This window comes from Corapipo altera, unplaced genomic scaffold (assembly GCF_003945725.1).
Source record: "Corapipo altera isolate COAL_440 unplaced genomic scaffold, ASM394572v1 239, whole genome shotgun sequence".
NCBI classification, from domain to species: Eukaryota; Metazoa; Chordata; class Aves; order Passeriformes; family Pipridae; genus Corapipo; species Corapipo altera.
Window position 1 is genome coordinate 1,250,103 of NW_020884938.1, and position 16,687 is coordinate 1,266,789.

General features: G+C 47.0%; 1 protein-coding gene across 1 annotated transcript in view; it reads right to left on the reverse strand.

Annotated features, from left to right (window-relative positions):
* The window catches only part of PRR5 (proline rich 5), a 73,693-nt gene extending 57,707 nt beyond the window's left edge, over nt 1–15,986 (reverse strand). The window contains exon 1 of the mRNA XM_027660760.1: nt 15,881–15,986. The gene's annotated coding sequence lies outside the window, so the exon portion shown is untranslated. The remainder of the gene's footprint in view (nt 1–15,880) is intronic.
* Nucleotides 15,987–16,687: the final 701 nt, after the last annotated feature.

A 16,687-nucleotide genomic window follows, 5' to 3' on the forward strand; every position in this document is an offset into this window, starting at 1 on the left:
AACCCCAATAATTCTGTGAGTCTTATAATCAGTTTTGGCTTTTTTTTCCCCTCCCTGCTTAAAAGGCAAACTGAACAAGATTCATCATTTTCTGCTCGAAAGTATATGAGAAATCCCACTGATTTTAGACAGATTATGGACAGAAAGTGCAATAATAGTTAATCAGTTCCCAGAAGATTGGATACCTATGGATATGGAAGTACTGTTTTGCTTGGAGATCGTGCTTTGACATTTCTATGCCAGCAGACAAAAAAAAAATATCCTCCATTTTGCCTATAACTTGTGATAATTTGATTAGTCAGGATAATAAAACTACATCACAGAGCTATTCTTCAGGATTTAAAGGGGTCATTTCAGAATGAAATTCCACTGCCTTTTTAACTTAAACCAACCTAACTTTGATGATCAAAGCTCGGCTATTCCACCAATGCAAGTATGGAGGATAAATTATAATTTTTTAAAAACTTGTGAATTACATTTATCTTGCTTTCATCTAATATCCTGTATATCTTAAACTATTTATAGGTTGGGGGGGGGGGGAAGAAAATGCCTGAAAAAACCAACCCATGATGCTGCTGTACACTGTAATTAAGCATATTCCTCACTCCTGCTGAGCAATCAGTGCGTTATTTTGGCAGATAAAGCAAATGAAGAATTCATTTGTTATCAAGTACTGATACCATGCCTTAAACCAGGCATCTCCCAGAGGCAGAATTCCAGAACTGCTTTCCAGTTTCCTCAGGCACACACTGCTTACCCACTCTGAGCACAGGGAAAGCAGCAACACGAGTCTCCGAGGAGAACCACTGTGAAGGACCCAAAATACTTTTGCAGGCAAAAGCATCAGTTTGTAGCTTTAGAGACCTCCTGTCCAGCATGGAAAAAAACCTGACTCCAGAGGGTTTTGGACCCTAAAGCTGCCACAAAATCCAGATTCATCTCAAGCTGCTCTGAGCCACAGGGCAGTGCCATTTCCAGGGAGGCAGAGGAGGAAAAGATGCAGCAGATGATTCTTGGCTGCTGATGCCACTTGAAAAAAACCCCAGCTGTTTGGGAATTTGTTCAAAACCAGAATGCTACTCCTTGTAGAGAGTTGTCCAAATGTTAGAGAGTATTCAAAAATCAAGGGTAAAACGCAGGACCATTCCTCACAAGTGCATTACAGATAATACAACTGCCCTCCCTTTCTGTGACTGCATTTTAAAATTAATTTATTTGTGACTGTGGGTGAAATTTGATTTCTCACACAGCGTGAGCTTGCTCAGTGAAGGGAATGCCAGCTCCTCCTCAGGACTGACAACGAGAGCTGCTGTAAATCAGGATTTCAGTGGAGCTGACAGAGTTGCCCCACTTATCACCTACTGCTCAGGCAGCTCCAGCCCGAGAAATCGGTCACACGGACTCTAATTTCGGGTATTACTGTGCATGTCTTTCAATCCAGCCCTGAGTGGCCAGCAAATAAGCTCTATAATTTCAGTGACTGCAGCCTACAAAGGTCCAAGCCAAGAATCAAAGCACTGGTGACTGCAATTAAACCACAATCAGCCCGGCGGGCTGACGTGATCCAGGGCTGGCTGTTCAAACCCACGGCAGCACCATCAAGGACCTTTTCCTCCTGGAAGATTTTACTCTGGGGCTGCAGTGACAGGGCAGCACGGCCATGGCTGGGAATTGCAAAGGCTGGCTCACCTCTTTCAGGATTTTACCAGCTCAGCTCAATCAGCCAGAAGTGTGGGGAAAAAAAGTGCCCGTGAAGAATGAAGTGCAAAGACATGAATGTAAAACGTACCATCTGTGCTCTTGGCTTCATTCCTCCACTTACATACGTGCAGATTTTCCTCTGGGCTTGCTGAGCTTTATTTCAGACTATGAAGCAAGAGGCCTTTTGTGCTCTTGGCCATCCCCTCCCCAGCCATTTAACTGGTCAGCCTACAACTGGTCCCAACAAGCAGAACCACAGGGTTCAGCCTGTGCTATCCCTGGCTTCCCAAAATCTTTCAACCTCTGAAGGACTTTTTCTTCCTTTTTTTTTTTGCCAGATATAAAAAGATGGCACTATGTCTTCTGGACTTTCCTTCCTTGATCTTTCTCCTTTAAAAAAAAAAATTTCCTCTAATGGAATTAAAGCTCACACTATAGTTTCAAATTATAACTAAAGGATGGATTCTGACGAGTTCTGGCCACAGAAAAGCTCCTGTTGACTTTCCCTGGGGCAACATTGTACCTCAGACAAATAATTAGATTGTTTTTAAGGCTGACTTCTCATTGCTGATTTTTTTTTTTTTTTTTTTGCTGACAGCCCATTTCTGCTGCATGTATTGCTGAGTTTCTTTTCCGCTGCTATAGTGGCACTTAATCTGCTTTTATATCTCCGAGGACATAAACTAATGAAGATCAAAACCTAAAGGCAACAATTTCTCCTGAAAACCCTTGGTGTTACTCTTGAAAGAAGTCAGATGAAAAAGTTGCAGAAAGCTCTGCATTAAAAAGTGTTGACTTTAACTCTGTGGTGACAAAGAAAAAAACAGAACATACCAAAAACAAAAATGAAAATGTAAAGCCAGTCTCTCTTGAACAATTCCAGGGATGGCTCTGCCTTAATGAAAATCACAGTAAAATATTCAACAATTTCAGCAGGAAAAAGACTAGAAAATCTTATAGCATGTATCATTTTAAACCAAGTTCACACTGGTGCCCTGTTTAACAGGCTGCCCATTTACAGGGCTCACATGAAAGTCAACATCCCACAGTGGTTTCAACACAACATTAAAGCTTCAGGTTAACTCAGGGAGAAGAGTTCTTGGATGGGTGAGTGCAGCAAAACTAAACACTAAAAGTTCCCTTTGAACTTTCCACAGGCTTTTTAAGGATGAGACAGAAAAGTCTCTCCTTTGCTTCCATTAAAGCACTCAAACTCATGAATTTTTGAAGCAGCATTTGAAGGGTTTTACTGGAAAAGGATGCAGTGAGTGTAAAGGAGAGCATTTTGGAAGAATTTCACTTGAGCCCCTGCTGGGTCTCCTTTGCTGGCTCAGTCACTTCAGGCAATCTCAGGCACAGGAACTGTCAACTGCTTTACCCCTCAGTTTGAAAACTGAACAAATCCAGGCAGGATTCTCTGCACAGCAGCTTTGCAGTATCTCTGCAGCAGCATTTCTCTCCCCACCACCCCCAAAAAAATAAAAGAAAGCAAGCATTCCACTTCAGCTGCCTTTGCTTTCGACTGAAATGCCAACATTTCTTAGTGGCCTCCTTCCTCATTCCCAAGAACTGTGGGAGGTGGGAAAACAAAAAAAAGGCAACATTTCAACGTGTCCCCCCTATTTATAAGCAATTCTTGCACCTCGGGGAGGTCCTGCCCACAGCCACCCTGCCCCAGCCCCTCTCAAAGCCCCTGCCTGCAGAGCTGCCAGACCACACAAAGCAACCTGAAAAACACCTGCCACAGACAGCAGCTTCCTATTGGGAAAATGGAGAGATTAAGAGACTGGTGGATCCTGGGCAACTGAGAGTCACAGCCAGCTTAGAGACACAAATCTCACCCTCCTCATCCGCCCCATGGCTCCTGGCACGGCCAGCTTTGGATGGAGCATCAGGAGAGGGAGGGAGAGGCACCTGACAGCAGAGCAGAGCCAGAAGTGACTTCCAAGGCAGCAAGAATTTAAAGCCCGCGTGGCAAAAAAAAAGGAATGACAAAGTCCCGACTCACAAACCCCCTGGACAACTTTATCTGCCCCTTTTCCCACATCTGCAGACTCTGCTGAACGTGCTCTGAGGCTCACCAGCGTTATCCTGGGCATCTCTACTCAAACCACCAAGCTGCTGGCTCAGCACCCTTCAGGCACACACCTCTCCCAGGTCTACTTTTAGAGCAGAGCTGGGGTCACTTTTGGCCACTGTAGGGATCACAGAGCCAGCACTGGCACCAGACTAGACACATATGCAGAACCTGCAGTGGAGTTTTACAAGAGATGCTCACAAGGCCCGGGCTGCAAAGAAAAACTGTGGTTGGGTGGCACAGGCTGGGCAAAAGGAATGGGAACTGTTGTAATCCTCCATTCCCATGGCCACTAGGACTGCAGGGAAAGAAAAAAAAAAAAGGATAAAAGGAGAGTCCAGTCCTTACACAGACAGCACTCCACAGTCAGGAATCCTGAAAGCAGAAGTAATTGTCACTTGCATTTAATAACGAGAGGAAAACGGGGAAAAAATTAATAAGAATAATAAGTAGGCAGCTCATCCTAAGCTCATTACAAATGGTTTCCCAGCCCACAAAGAGAGATTTAAGAAATGATGACACTGCTACCCCTCCTGCCCCTCCCTGCTCTGCCAAAGCAAGGGTGGCCAGGGGCTGTGTTTTACTGTCCCTGTGCAAATCCAGTGGTGCCAAGGGGGGTGAGGATCCGGTGAAGCTGCCAGATGCAATACTGAGACACTTTCTGCTCCACCAGCCCTGCAGATTTGGAAGAAAGGTAGCAAATAGCTGCAGGCAGCAACTTCTTATATTTCCTCTGACGTTTCTACTACACTCTCAGCCTCAGATCGTGACTCTGCACGAGGCAGCAGCTGCTTAGTCAAAAGCTTCCTGAGGAAACCCAGAAACATGAGAATACAGCTCCACAGCCTGCACCTGCTGCCATTCTCAAAGCACAGTGCTGCCTGAGCCCCTGGGGAATAATGGGAGAAAAGGGTATAAAAGCAGTATTTGACTCCTCTCTAGTGAGGATGATAGGCCTGGATATCAGAGGATAAATTACTGGGGGAGAAGACAGACCAGGTCCCTCACCTCTTAGCTGACAAAGTTTGTGGAGATGTATTGGGCTTGGACTTACACAGAAGTTGGCAAGTCTATGGCTCCATCAATGCTCCATCACTGGATAAACTGTGCAGCAAAGTCAGGACTTGGTGTGCTGGAGGCAGCGTGGAGGGAAAGGTTTTATGGGAAATAAACTGACTTCAAAAACAAGGGGTAAAGCAAAGTAGCAGCCATTACAGGACAAAAAGCACCTGGATCCAACTCATCTTTCTGTGTCCTGCCATCACTAATTTATAGCCCTACAGTGCAAACACCAGGGATGTAAAAACTGTCATCTCATCATCACCTCTGAACAGTTACGAGAGACGCCTTGAGCCTCCAAACAAATATCCAGTTTTTCAGCAATAACTCAGTTGCAGAGCTATTCTCAGGGATTAACAACTGCCCAAATGGTCCTTCAGGCTTGGGAAGGGGCACTTGGCAGTGACTAATCTCTGGAAAATCTCTGTCATCGTTAGCAACACGAGGAGAGGAGTATCAGAAGTAGTGTTGTGTTGGATTTTTCTATATTGGGTACACAAGGTATTATTCTATTGCTGTCAACAGATGCTGGACCCAGGCTGTTAAGAGACCACCTAGAAGAGCCTGTGGCTCTGGGAGAGGAAAGGTGGACTCCACACACCCTGTGCTGGGGGAACCCCTCAGACACCTCTTGCCTGCCCAGTGAGATTTCAACAGAGGTACCTGAAGCCGTGCACAAAAGCACATTACACCCTTGGTGTTTTTGGTTAGTTTTGGGTCTGTTACCCTGCATTCGGTGCTTGCCTGTTCTCCACAGCACTTGTTGCAGAGTACATTCTCCTCACAAATAAAAGGAGGGCGTTGTCCACACACCCCCGGAGCTGGGACTGTCACAAACTGGGCAGCCCCAGGTAGCAGATGGAGGCCCTGAGCTAATGAAGCATTTAAACACATCTTTAACTAATTTTAAGCACTGAAGTAGTCCCACTTACAGCTCCAACTGGCCATTCCCCTTTGCTTCTAGATAACCTTTTAATTGTTCCAAAACTGACTGTGCTGCATTCAGAGGTACGGGATTCCATCCAGGAAAACCATGTGTGTTGAAATTCTGCTTGGCTCCCGAAATTCTGAGAAAATCCTCGATGAAGAGAAGCAAGAAACGAGATAAAAGGGAGAGGATACTTAAAGGTTTCAAGCCGCTGGAGGCTCTGCCTTGGGGTAGTTTTTTGTGACCAGGCTATTTACCAGCATTAATCTTCAGTGATTTGTGCTCACAACACAGGTCATGTGCCTGTCTGGGCTGGGTTCAGGGACAGCAGCGTGTCAGTGGCAGAGCAGCTGCACCAGTCCAAGTGCACAGATGGTGAGGACGCAGCTCGATTCCTTCCTCCCTCTATTACCCTCCTAATAATTTTCTTTTCTCCACCTCCCCCCCTCCAATTCTTTGGGGGGGGGGGGGGAAGGGGAGCTACTTAGACCTCGACGTGCCCGAAGAGCAAATTAAATTCTCCTTCTAATTACTTCCTGAGTCTCTGTCCTGGCAATCTGTCCTCACCCCAGACGGAAGGCAACTGCTGCTGCACAGCTGGCCTGGCACTGGCAGAGCTGGGGGGTGAATGGCAGGCAGGTGTGATGTTGGTTTGGCTCACCAGCTGCAAAGAAATCAAGGGAGGAAACCCTGCTCATGGGCTGAGCAGAGTGGGATTTGAAAGCTCTTCCTGCAGGATGGATGGTGATTCAATCACAACAAAGCCTGAGATGTATTTGTCCATTAATTCCTGCATCATGCCACTTGACACATTTACACCTTGTATAGCTAAGTAAAAGATACCTTTGGCTACAGTAAATGCGTGGGCATCCCTTGACTTCACAAGTGTTCCCATAAACCCTGCACTTATAATTCCCTCCAGAACTTCCCCAACTCTGCAGCACGACAGTCCAAGCCCTGGCTCACCACCTGCAAAGCAAGACATGAGCACTGAGATTTGTCTGCAACACCAGAGTCACCATTCCCAGACATCTCCCATCACCACCCAAAGCACCACAACCCAGTGGTGTAAGCAAAAAACACAATAAATTAGGAGCTGAACCGAGTCTTGGTCTGAGAGGGATCTGCAGCACCAGCGTGCTAAAGGTTTTGTTCCCACGGCAGGAAGATGGGGGCTTTGCTGTAGTCAGCAAAACAAGGTGGTTTTAAAACATAAGCAAGTCTCTCTTCATTTCAAACACCCCCCTGTGACTTTGCTCACCCTGACCAAGGGCATCATCTCCCAGCACTTTATTCCAGCACACCATGCTGAGCTCCTCAGTGGCCTGAACTGTCTTCAAATTCCACTAAATCCAGTTTCTTCCTGTTCTTTATCAGCTTAACAAATCTGCTCCATTGCTGTCTCATTTCTCGGGGCAGGCAGGACACTGTCAAGGCAGCAGATGCAAGAGTTCGAAAAAAAATAAATAGAAATCAGTGGGGAGGGGGACCAAAGCAAATGGCTTTTATTTGCTTCTGCCTGGGGTCTCTGAATGTGTGCACAGAACTCTGGGGCAGCCCAAGCAGTAGCAATGGCTGCCTGAGCTCCCTCATGCCCCTCCAGGAGTTCTCCTAATCACTGTGGCCACCCCAAACCACAACCCACCTCTGGACTTTATATGGGATCGTCCAGTGGTGGAGAGTTGGGTCATACCCAAAGATCAAACCACGGGGGATCCTGCCCCCAGTTATGTGAATATTGCTCAGCAGGGCTCCTGGATAAAGAGCCATTCTGAGGTCTTCAAGACTCAGAATGTGTCTGATATATCAGATATATCTTGCCAGGCTTTGGAAGCTCAGGCTGAGAGAGCAGGAACCCCAAAAGATGTGCCTGTCAGCTGTTCCACTGGGCTTCGTGACCATGCAGCATTCTCCACATTCCCTGTAAGAGCATGAAGGAAGGAGCTTTCATGGATGTGTCCCAGCTGTTCAAAGCCACATCCAACCCTCCCAGCAGCTGATGCTGATGGGATCACCCCACAGGGGCCATCCAGGGTCTGTCTGGTCGTGCCTTTTCCTGGCCCAAAGGAAGGGCAAGCCCCACACACTTCTTCCACCAGCTGTGTCAGCATGAGAAAGACATCATCTAGACACCCAGCGTGTCTTTCCAGGAGTCATATTCCATTTAATTCCCTAAACAAGGCTGCAGCAGGCTCTAAGGAGGACATGTGAAACCTGCAGAGGGGTGGTCACTGTTTCAAGAGCAGAGGCTCAGCCATCTGCCACCCACCACGTGTCTGCATGTTTACCCACATCCATCCGTGTGCAGATGAGCACCTGCATGGAAAACCAAAGGAAAACAAGGAATGCTTAGGAAGGAGCCTAGTTCAGTTAATTCTGAACCTTTGCTGCCTACAAAACCCACTCCAGGCTGGAGCCTCCAAAGGGCTCAGAGCTCCAGACACAGGAGCTCGTGCTCAGCCATGCAGTGATCTACAATTTCAATCTGCTTTTCTCATTCTTCCTGCCACCACAGATTTTAGGGCCAGCAAGGAACTTTTCTACTTTGCCCATCTGTGGGGGAAGCAGAACATCCTTCTTTCACATGAGGAGGCTCACAACAGAATATCTTTATTTTTTAAGCGTTTTTCTTCTCCTGTTGTTTAACACTGAATGGAGAAACTGTTGAAAGAAGGCGAGCAAAGAAGACAAATAGGAGGGACACATTCCTCCCAAGCATTCATCACCCCCCTTGCTTGAATGAGAGGAAAAGCAAAGCAGGGAGGAGAGGAAAGAGCACCACATTTTTGCCTAAACACGCAGATCATGGGTAGTCTCTATAAACTTAAATTCTTACAGCTTCCAACAGCACGAGGATTGTTTTGGCAGGAGTGGTGCTCAGTTTTAATTCTTTTCCCCCCTAAACTGGAGATTTACTTTCTAAATGCTGCTAAAGAGGCAACTGAGTGCCTGGAGAGGTCTGAGTACAAGGCAGTGAGGAGGAATTTCCCTCATTTAGTCATTAAAAGTAAGTGTTAATGTGCAGGGCAGGGTCTGCTCTTAGTTTTGTGTTCGTACTCTTGCCTAACACAGGGTGGTCTTGGTGCCTCAACCCAGGGGCTTGAAGGCAGAAAAAAAAATCATCAATAAACAACTAAGGCAGATAAATGAGGGACTGGAACTATTTCTTAAATAAGCATGACAAAGGCTACCAGAATTAGCATCTATTAGCATCTAGAACTTCCCATATGCTACAAAATAATTATGAGAGCCGGGATTAAAATGAGAACGATCAAGAAACCTTCATGGGAGTTTAGGAAAGACCTCAACATATTCAAAGGGAGATAACAGATCTGCAATTCAGTTGCATCTCTCATTAAACATTGTTAAAAGCTCCATGAAAGGGAAATGAAGTTAACTGAATTTAAATCAGCTAATAAATACTCTTTTCCCAGCAAAAAAAAAAAAAGCCAAAAGGGATGATGCCAGGAGTGTATTACCAATGTTAAAAACTTGACCCTAAAAACAGCAGAAGAATTTATTGTACGTGAAGATGCTAAGCATAAACCTTGCATCTTGTTCCTGGCTGGGATCATTCTTCAAATCAAATATTCAGGTAAACTGAGAAGTCCCTGATGACTCTAACAAAGTATAGACAGTGCTGCAGATGGGAAAAATTCATCTTTTAACCTGGATTAGTATTTTCTCTCCTGTCTGTGTAACTGTAGACAATTCTGGTAGTCATACAAAACACACACTGAAGCCTGAGTATCTCCAGGAAATTGTTTAATAATGATAAATGAACAAAAGTCATGCAGAATAAAATGGAAAATCGACTCGTGCTGGAATGCTGCATTACAGAATTAATTTGGGAAGCATGCTGTAATGCCAAATGTGATCCATGCAAGCAAATCTCACTAGCTGGGGCCAACATCTGGCTTCTTATCTGAACCTTCCAAGCTGCTTCTCAGTTATACAAAACTGGCTCAGATATTTTATGAGACTCTCAAATTTTCCAATACTTTCTGTCTTCAGGGATGCCAGAATTACTACAAGAATGGCTTTTTCCTGGCACTTTGGAGTGAGTCAGACCTCCCTGACAGGACACACTACGGGATAATTCATACCAGGAACTTTATTTAGGAGGAGTGGTTTTGTCATGCCAAGCCAAACCAATCATCTGTTAATTCTGATAACCCACTGACAGCAGCCTTTGCCCAGTCCTCCAGGGCAAAAATGGAAATAAACTTTGAAAAAAAACAAACAAAAACAACCACAAACCCCAGCAAAACAAACAAACAAACCCACAGTCACCAGCACAGAGCAGTCAGGGGTGCACCAAGGCTCTGTGCAGGATCCTTAGGGCCCATATTTTAAAAATTAGTTGATACTACAAACCCATGCAGACAGCAGTGGGTACTTCCTCTTAAAGGGAAAATTGGATACGAAATTAATTTACTCATTGTAATCAATGAAAAATCACCAAATGCAGTTTGCTGCTATTTCTCCAGATCATGATATAAGTAGATAATCAAAGGAATAAGAAGTGGCCCTCTGTTCTTCCTGGAGAGAACCTCACCAGAATATTTTACAGAAAGAAAAACTAATATAGTGGTGAAAGGAAAACCAGCAGTACTGGATTACAGAGGGGCTGGATGAGCACATCCAAGCTGGGTTAACACACTTTCTGGAAGATCACTTAACTTCTCTCAGCTTTCTGATCTCCTTTGCAACCAAGACAACAAAATTTCACAATTTCTTTTCTTCCAAATCTCCACATCAAACGGACAACATAGGAAGTGAAAACCTCGTACCAGGTCACCAGATGAGGAAATTTTGGGACTCAAGTTACACTTAATTAAAAGAGGCTCATCCTTAAGCCAGCTCTGTAAAGGCTTTTCAATGTTTTCCCTGCCTGCCCTCCAATAAACCACTCATGCTGAAGACAAACAGTCTCCAACTTTTAAAGCAGCCACTGTGAGTCAGAATAAAAATACTCCTCCCTATCTAGCAACAACACACCATCTTGGAGCCCTTATAACTCCACCTGTTCTGCAGGAAGAGCATGTCTAACTTATATAACTCTGGTTTATTCTGGGATACAACGAGAAATCTAGTGGAGGAAAGATGGCATGTTATGGCACCAAACCACTCAGGGGTCCCTTCAGGCTTTTCATGAGCTGACCCACCTTGAATATGAAGAGAGAAAACCAGCACACACTAACACCATAACAAACAACCAAGTTCAAAATTGCAACATCTTTATATTCTTGGAACCACATTCTAAAAAATAATCTCAAAGCAAGTGATTAAATCCAAACACAAGCAAAGGTGAGACCTTGGACTGAAGACCTGCTGGGCCTGACCCAAAGCTGCAGCACCTCCCACATTTTGGATCATGGCCCTCAGCCCTTCCAATCCCTTTATGCATCACCTACAACTTCAGCAGAGCTGCACAACCCTTATAACTTAGGCAAGAACTCAGTGTTGTGTTTAGTCTCAGCAAAGGAAGAGGCAAGAATATCCAAGAATATCCATTAATTTTTTTTTTCCCACGAATAATGGCTGGAACATAAAGCAGGAAAACACCCTGAGCCTGCTGCTTTCCAGCTTTTCCTCAAGAGGAGAATCCCACATGGGTCCAAGGACACAAATTAACAGAGTCAGTGCAAACCCAGCCATATTTCCAGCCTGGCCTGCTGAGCTCACCACAGGAGTGTCTTCCATCACTTCCCTATTCCCATATTCCCTCTCCACATGATCAGAACGGCATTTGTTCTAAAGTATAATGGCCCAAGAGCCAGCTGCCAGCAAGATAAGTGATCAAATATCTCCTGGATCGGTGGCTAAGGATGGAATAATATTTATTCCTTCATCCAGTCCATCTCCTTCCATACAGGAGGCAGCAGGGAATGATGGTCCCTTCCAGCAGACCACAGCGGGCAGCTGAGCAGAGGAGCTGCCCTGCTGACTCCAGAGCCTTGTTTCCAAAACCTCCACCCTGACCTCTGGGCTCTAGGCCAGGGGAGATGTGACCCTGAGCCCTGCAGAACATCTTCCAGGGCTCTCTGTGAGCTTTTACACAACCCCGACCAACAACTCAACCAGCATTTTTCAGGGAAGATTATTTAGCTTCATTCCAAGTAGCTTTTCTTGATGTTCAAGTTACCCTCTCTAAGTGAAATCTAGTTGCACCCTCTTGCAAAGGCTAAGAGATTATTGAGTACCCACACCTGAAAGTTCTGGTGTCTTTGCTTCTTAGATTATCTACATCAAGCATTTTTAATCACTCCCCAGAAATGCCCCTTTGCTCTCCTAACCAGCTCTTTCCCTTCCCTCAGAAACTTCTGAAGGGCAGGTGTCCCCATATTTAAGCCAGGGAGCCAGATGCACCCACACTGCACATGTAAAGCTTGTTATTCTTCCATTCATAACTGGAATATCACGGCCAACTGAGCTGTGTCGTGTCACTGCTTCCCTGCAGCCCTGCCCGACCACGGGCCCTCCATTTGTTCCAGCCCCGTGACTGCGGGTGCTCCTTCCCACCCAGTTCACTCGTTAACCCATCACTCATTTCCTTTTCCCATTCCCACTCCTCAGTCTCCTCAGATTGTTCTGCACCAGTGCTCCGCCTGCCCAGGGACAGCTTATTGCCAATAACTGCAGACACACGAGTTTCACACATAAAAAGGTAAAACCCACTGAGCTTTGTTCCCTCCTCAGTTGGCATCACCCCAGCTTCTCTATCACACCACCCCGAGCAGAAATGTCTTCCTCTGGTCCAGGAGAAGCTTCACCACATTCCCCAAAAGAGCTGCTGCTTTGTCTGCTCACACCATCAACATAAGGGTACCCCTGTGGTGATATCCAATATCTCTGGGATCACCACTGTGCCCCAAACCACTCCTCAGCCTCCCAAGCAGATTGAATTTCAGCCTGAGCGACACAAAGGAGGATATTGTGGCTATCTGATGGGCAGAAAGGGGCTTGGGGTTTACAGTTCCTGAGAGTTTTCAAACAGTCACAGGGAAACGTGACAGAAAGTAAACATCTTGCCACTGAAAACAGCTCAGAATAAAACTGACATCTCATTTTTGTCAGACTCTGTCTTTGTTTCAGATCCATAATCATTAAAAGAAACAGATTTCCAACTCAATTGTCCAAGCAAAGGAATGCCCAGCCCGGCTGTGTGGTGTTTTCAGAGTTAGCTGTCAGGTTTTGTTTAGCATTCTGCACCGGTCTTACGCTTTGGCTCGCCTGGAAATTTTAAATGCAAATGTATTTGCAGGGTGGCATGTGAGAACAATATCAGAATTTTACCTCACACAACAGCTCCTCGCTCGGTTCCATTCAACTCCCTTTTCCTCCTTCCCTAACACAGAGATTTTGCAACTACTAAAAAAAAAAAAAAGGCCGAAACAAGAAAATCTTTACCTATTATTTTTTCCTACTGAAAGACTTTCCCAGGCCCCTCTGATAAAACAAACCTAAACAAATCTAAACCACAGTTTAAATAATGCTTTAAAATCGCCTACGACTCCAACCTGAGACGCAGAGCAGGCAAGCAATTTCTTTAATAGCAGGGAATGACAGCACTTGATTCAAATCATCCCCACATAGTATTTTCCATCTTCCAGGGGCTAAATGAGCACTAGATAATTAATCACTGTTTTATCCACACCCCGAACTTGCCAGTGGTATCCTGAGGAACCAGGGGAGAAGCAAACACCTCGGAGAGGATGTGCTGCTGGCCAAGGATTTGTCATCTGCCCCTCCTCTTTGTGCTCAGTGTCAATGAGTCCCGGGCCACAGATGAAGGCAGATAATTACCAGCTCTCATAACTCAACAGTTCCTTGAGAGGCTGTGACAGGGCTGTTGGAGGGGCGAGTTTTTCACTGACCTTATTACCAAGGCATCTCTCGAGCAGTGACGTTGGACCACTTCAAACAGGGCTCAGTGATCAGAACCAGAGCTCATGGTTTTCCTGCTGGTGGGAGGATGTTGTTGCCCACACGTGGGACCAGCCACTCGTGCAGACCCAGGCACGACCCGAGCACAGCTCAGCAGTTTGTGCTGAGCTCCACGAGATCAGAACACATTCTAGAAATTACAGTGCCTCCATGCAGCAGCAGCAGAACCTCCAATCCTCCCTTTAAACACCAGCTTTTTGGGTTGCATTTGCGGTTTATTATCAAACCCACGTGCAAGAGTGATACTTTAAAGGAAAATAAAGAAGCAGGTCGAAAGGTCAGCAGGCACAAGTGATCAAGCCTCCAGCTCTGGACCCATCCACCTTACTGCAGTTTACATCCATTGCAATATTTAACTCTATTGTTGAAAGAGGAAATACTATTTTTAGCCACTACCTATCACTTTTGTTCTGAGATTAGGTGCCACATTGAGTTCTGTTACTGATCTTGCATTTTTTTTCCATATGCATTTACAGAGCTGTTCATTAATCCTGATGGCTTCTATACTGAAAAAAAAATTAAAGCAATTTTACTGGCGTGCTTTATCGCAGCTAGAATTTACAACTATAATTCTATCTGTTGTAAAAATTAAAAGGAAATGCCTCCAGAATGGAAGTGGTAGGAGGTCTGACTGCAACCCAAGGCTCGGATTTTTTGAAGTGCTCGGGGCTTCATTTTCTGAAGATTCAGACCTTGGGTTACACATACACATCTCCCTCACTGTCCCCCAAAGCACTCTGGGTATAAGACTCTGAAAACTGAAAAGAAAGGCCTGAAAATCCAGCAATTTTCTCTGGAGTGTAAGCACAGGTCTAGGAGAGTTTGAAACCTGGCTCTGTCTCAGGTTATGAGCAAGTACTTCTGGGAACTCCTCTTACACTGTCTGCTCTGTAATGTCTTTTTTGCTGTGCATCCAATGGGAATGTGTCTAAATTCCATATTCCTTCCAGAGTCTTCCCCTAATTAGATTACTGATGAGAAAGGATGAAGTATTAAGTCATTCAATCAATGGTGTATGCTATAAATATGAAACCCCTGTCCATATGTGTTCTATAGTAAGTCCCATATTACTCGCCTACCCCAGAGGAATCAAGAGTATTCACCTGACTCCCAGAACAAAGTTTTACCTCCACTTTGGCTACAGAAGTTACAAAGAACAGTTTTGCCAGGCAGCACCACAGCTCCACATCCAGCTCTGCACTAGATGCCAGGTGGGTCCATTATCCTACAGCTCTCCTATACTGAACTACTTATTTTATTCAAGTTGTAAGAAAGCTGCCTAATCACCACCTAATAGTCGTCTTTTCCCTAAAAGCTAATAGGTGCGTGAGACAGAATAAATTACAAGTATTTATTTTAAATGAAGCATCAACATTTAGCTTTAGACCTGTCTTTCCATTATTCATCAACGTGTTAGTAAACACATTGTTTCCTGCAATTTACCGTGAGATGCCTACAAGTACACTGCCTGGAAACGATGAACATCAGAAGAGCTAAATCATTTCCTCGAACCTTTTTCTAAGGCTCTTGTGGCTTTTACAGTATCAAAACACTGGCACACATCCACTTCGATGTATTCCTGAAGAACACGAAGACGCCGGACCTCTACCAACCATCGCTTACGAGCTGCCAAAATTAACAGGGACCGCACACACGCAAACATAGAGAAAGGGACAAGCCCATCTCCTGCAGGAGCTGTCGGAGATCGCGCACTCCAGGGTGGAAACATGCAAAATCATCCTGCAAAAACCATCTCGCTCAGGCACAGAGGTCTTACTTGCGCGAACAAGGCTCACAGCTCCCAGCCCCCAGGAATCACATCGGGAGCCAACTCCAGCTACCTGAGCTCGCTATTTCAGGCTGGAAGAGAAGGAGAGCAGCGTCTGCACAAACACCGATTGAATACTCACGCAGGGAGCAGAACCTGCGAGCCCGAGCTCCAGCATCCACAGGGACCATCGGAGCGCTGCCAGGGCTGCGCTCCACCGCCGCGAACAAAGCCGGGAGCCCCCCGAGCCCACCCCGATCACCAGGAGGTCCCCGGGGCCGCTCCCCGAGCCCCGTGGGGAAGGGCACAGGGTCAGACCCTCTTTGCCTGCCCCCAGTTCTGCGGGGCTCGCAGAGCCGGCGGTGGCATCGCCCGGTTCCCCCCGAGCCCCACTCACCGCGCACGACCCCGGGCAGCGCCGCCGGGGGCAGGAGCCGGAGCGCCCTCCCTACAGCCCGGGAGGGTGCGGGGGGCGCCGGGGGGCCCTGCCCTGCCGAGCCGTGTCCCCGGGGCTCGGAGCGCTGCTCGGGGCTCCCAGCGATGCTGAACGCGGCAGCCGCGCCGGCGGGGCGGGGACGGGCGGGCCGGGGACGCCCCCGCCGCCGGGAGGGGCACGGGGAGGGACCCGCCGATACAGCAGGACCGCAGAAATCCCCCTTCTGCCCGGCCCCGCCCCGGCAGGGCACGCCCGGACACCCGCGGCTGGGAGAGGGTGGCGGCGGGGACTGTGCCCGCTCCGGCCGGGCATTGTCGTGGCAGCCCCCGGCTTGTCACAGAATCACGGGATGTGCTGAGCTGGAAGGGACCCACAAGGTTCATCGAGTCCAGCTCCTGGCCCTGCACAGGACCATCCCCCAGAGTCACCCCCTGTGCCCCAGAGGATCAGCCAAACCCTCCCTGAGCTCTGGCAGCCTTGAGGCTGTGCCCACTGCCCTGGGGAGCCTGGACAGTGCCCAACCACCCTCTGGGGGAAGAACCTTTTCCTGAGATCTACCCTGCCCCTGCCCTGACACAGCTCCAGCCATTCCCTGGGTGCTGTCCCTGGTCCCCCCAGAGCAGAGCTCAGTCCCTGCCCCTCCTCTGCCCCTTCCCAGGAAGCTGGAACTACAATGAGGTCTGCCCTCTGCCTCCTCTGCTCCAGCTGAACACACCATACAGCTCCTCATACTCCTCACACAGCTTCCCTTCACCACCTTCATTGCTC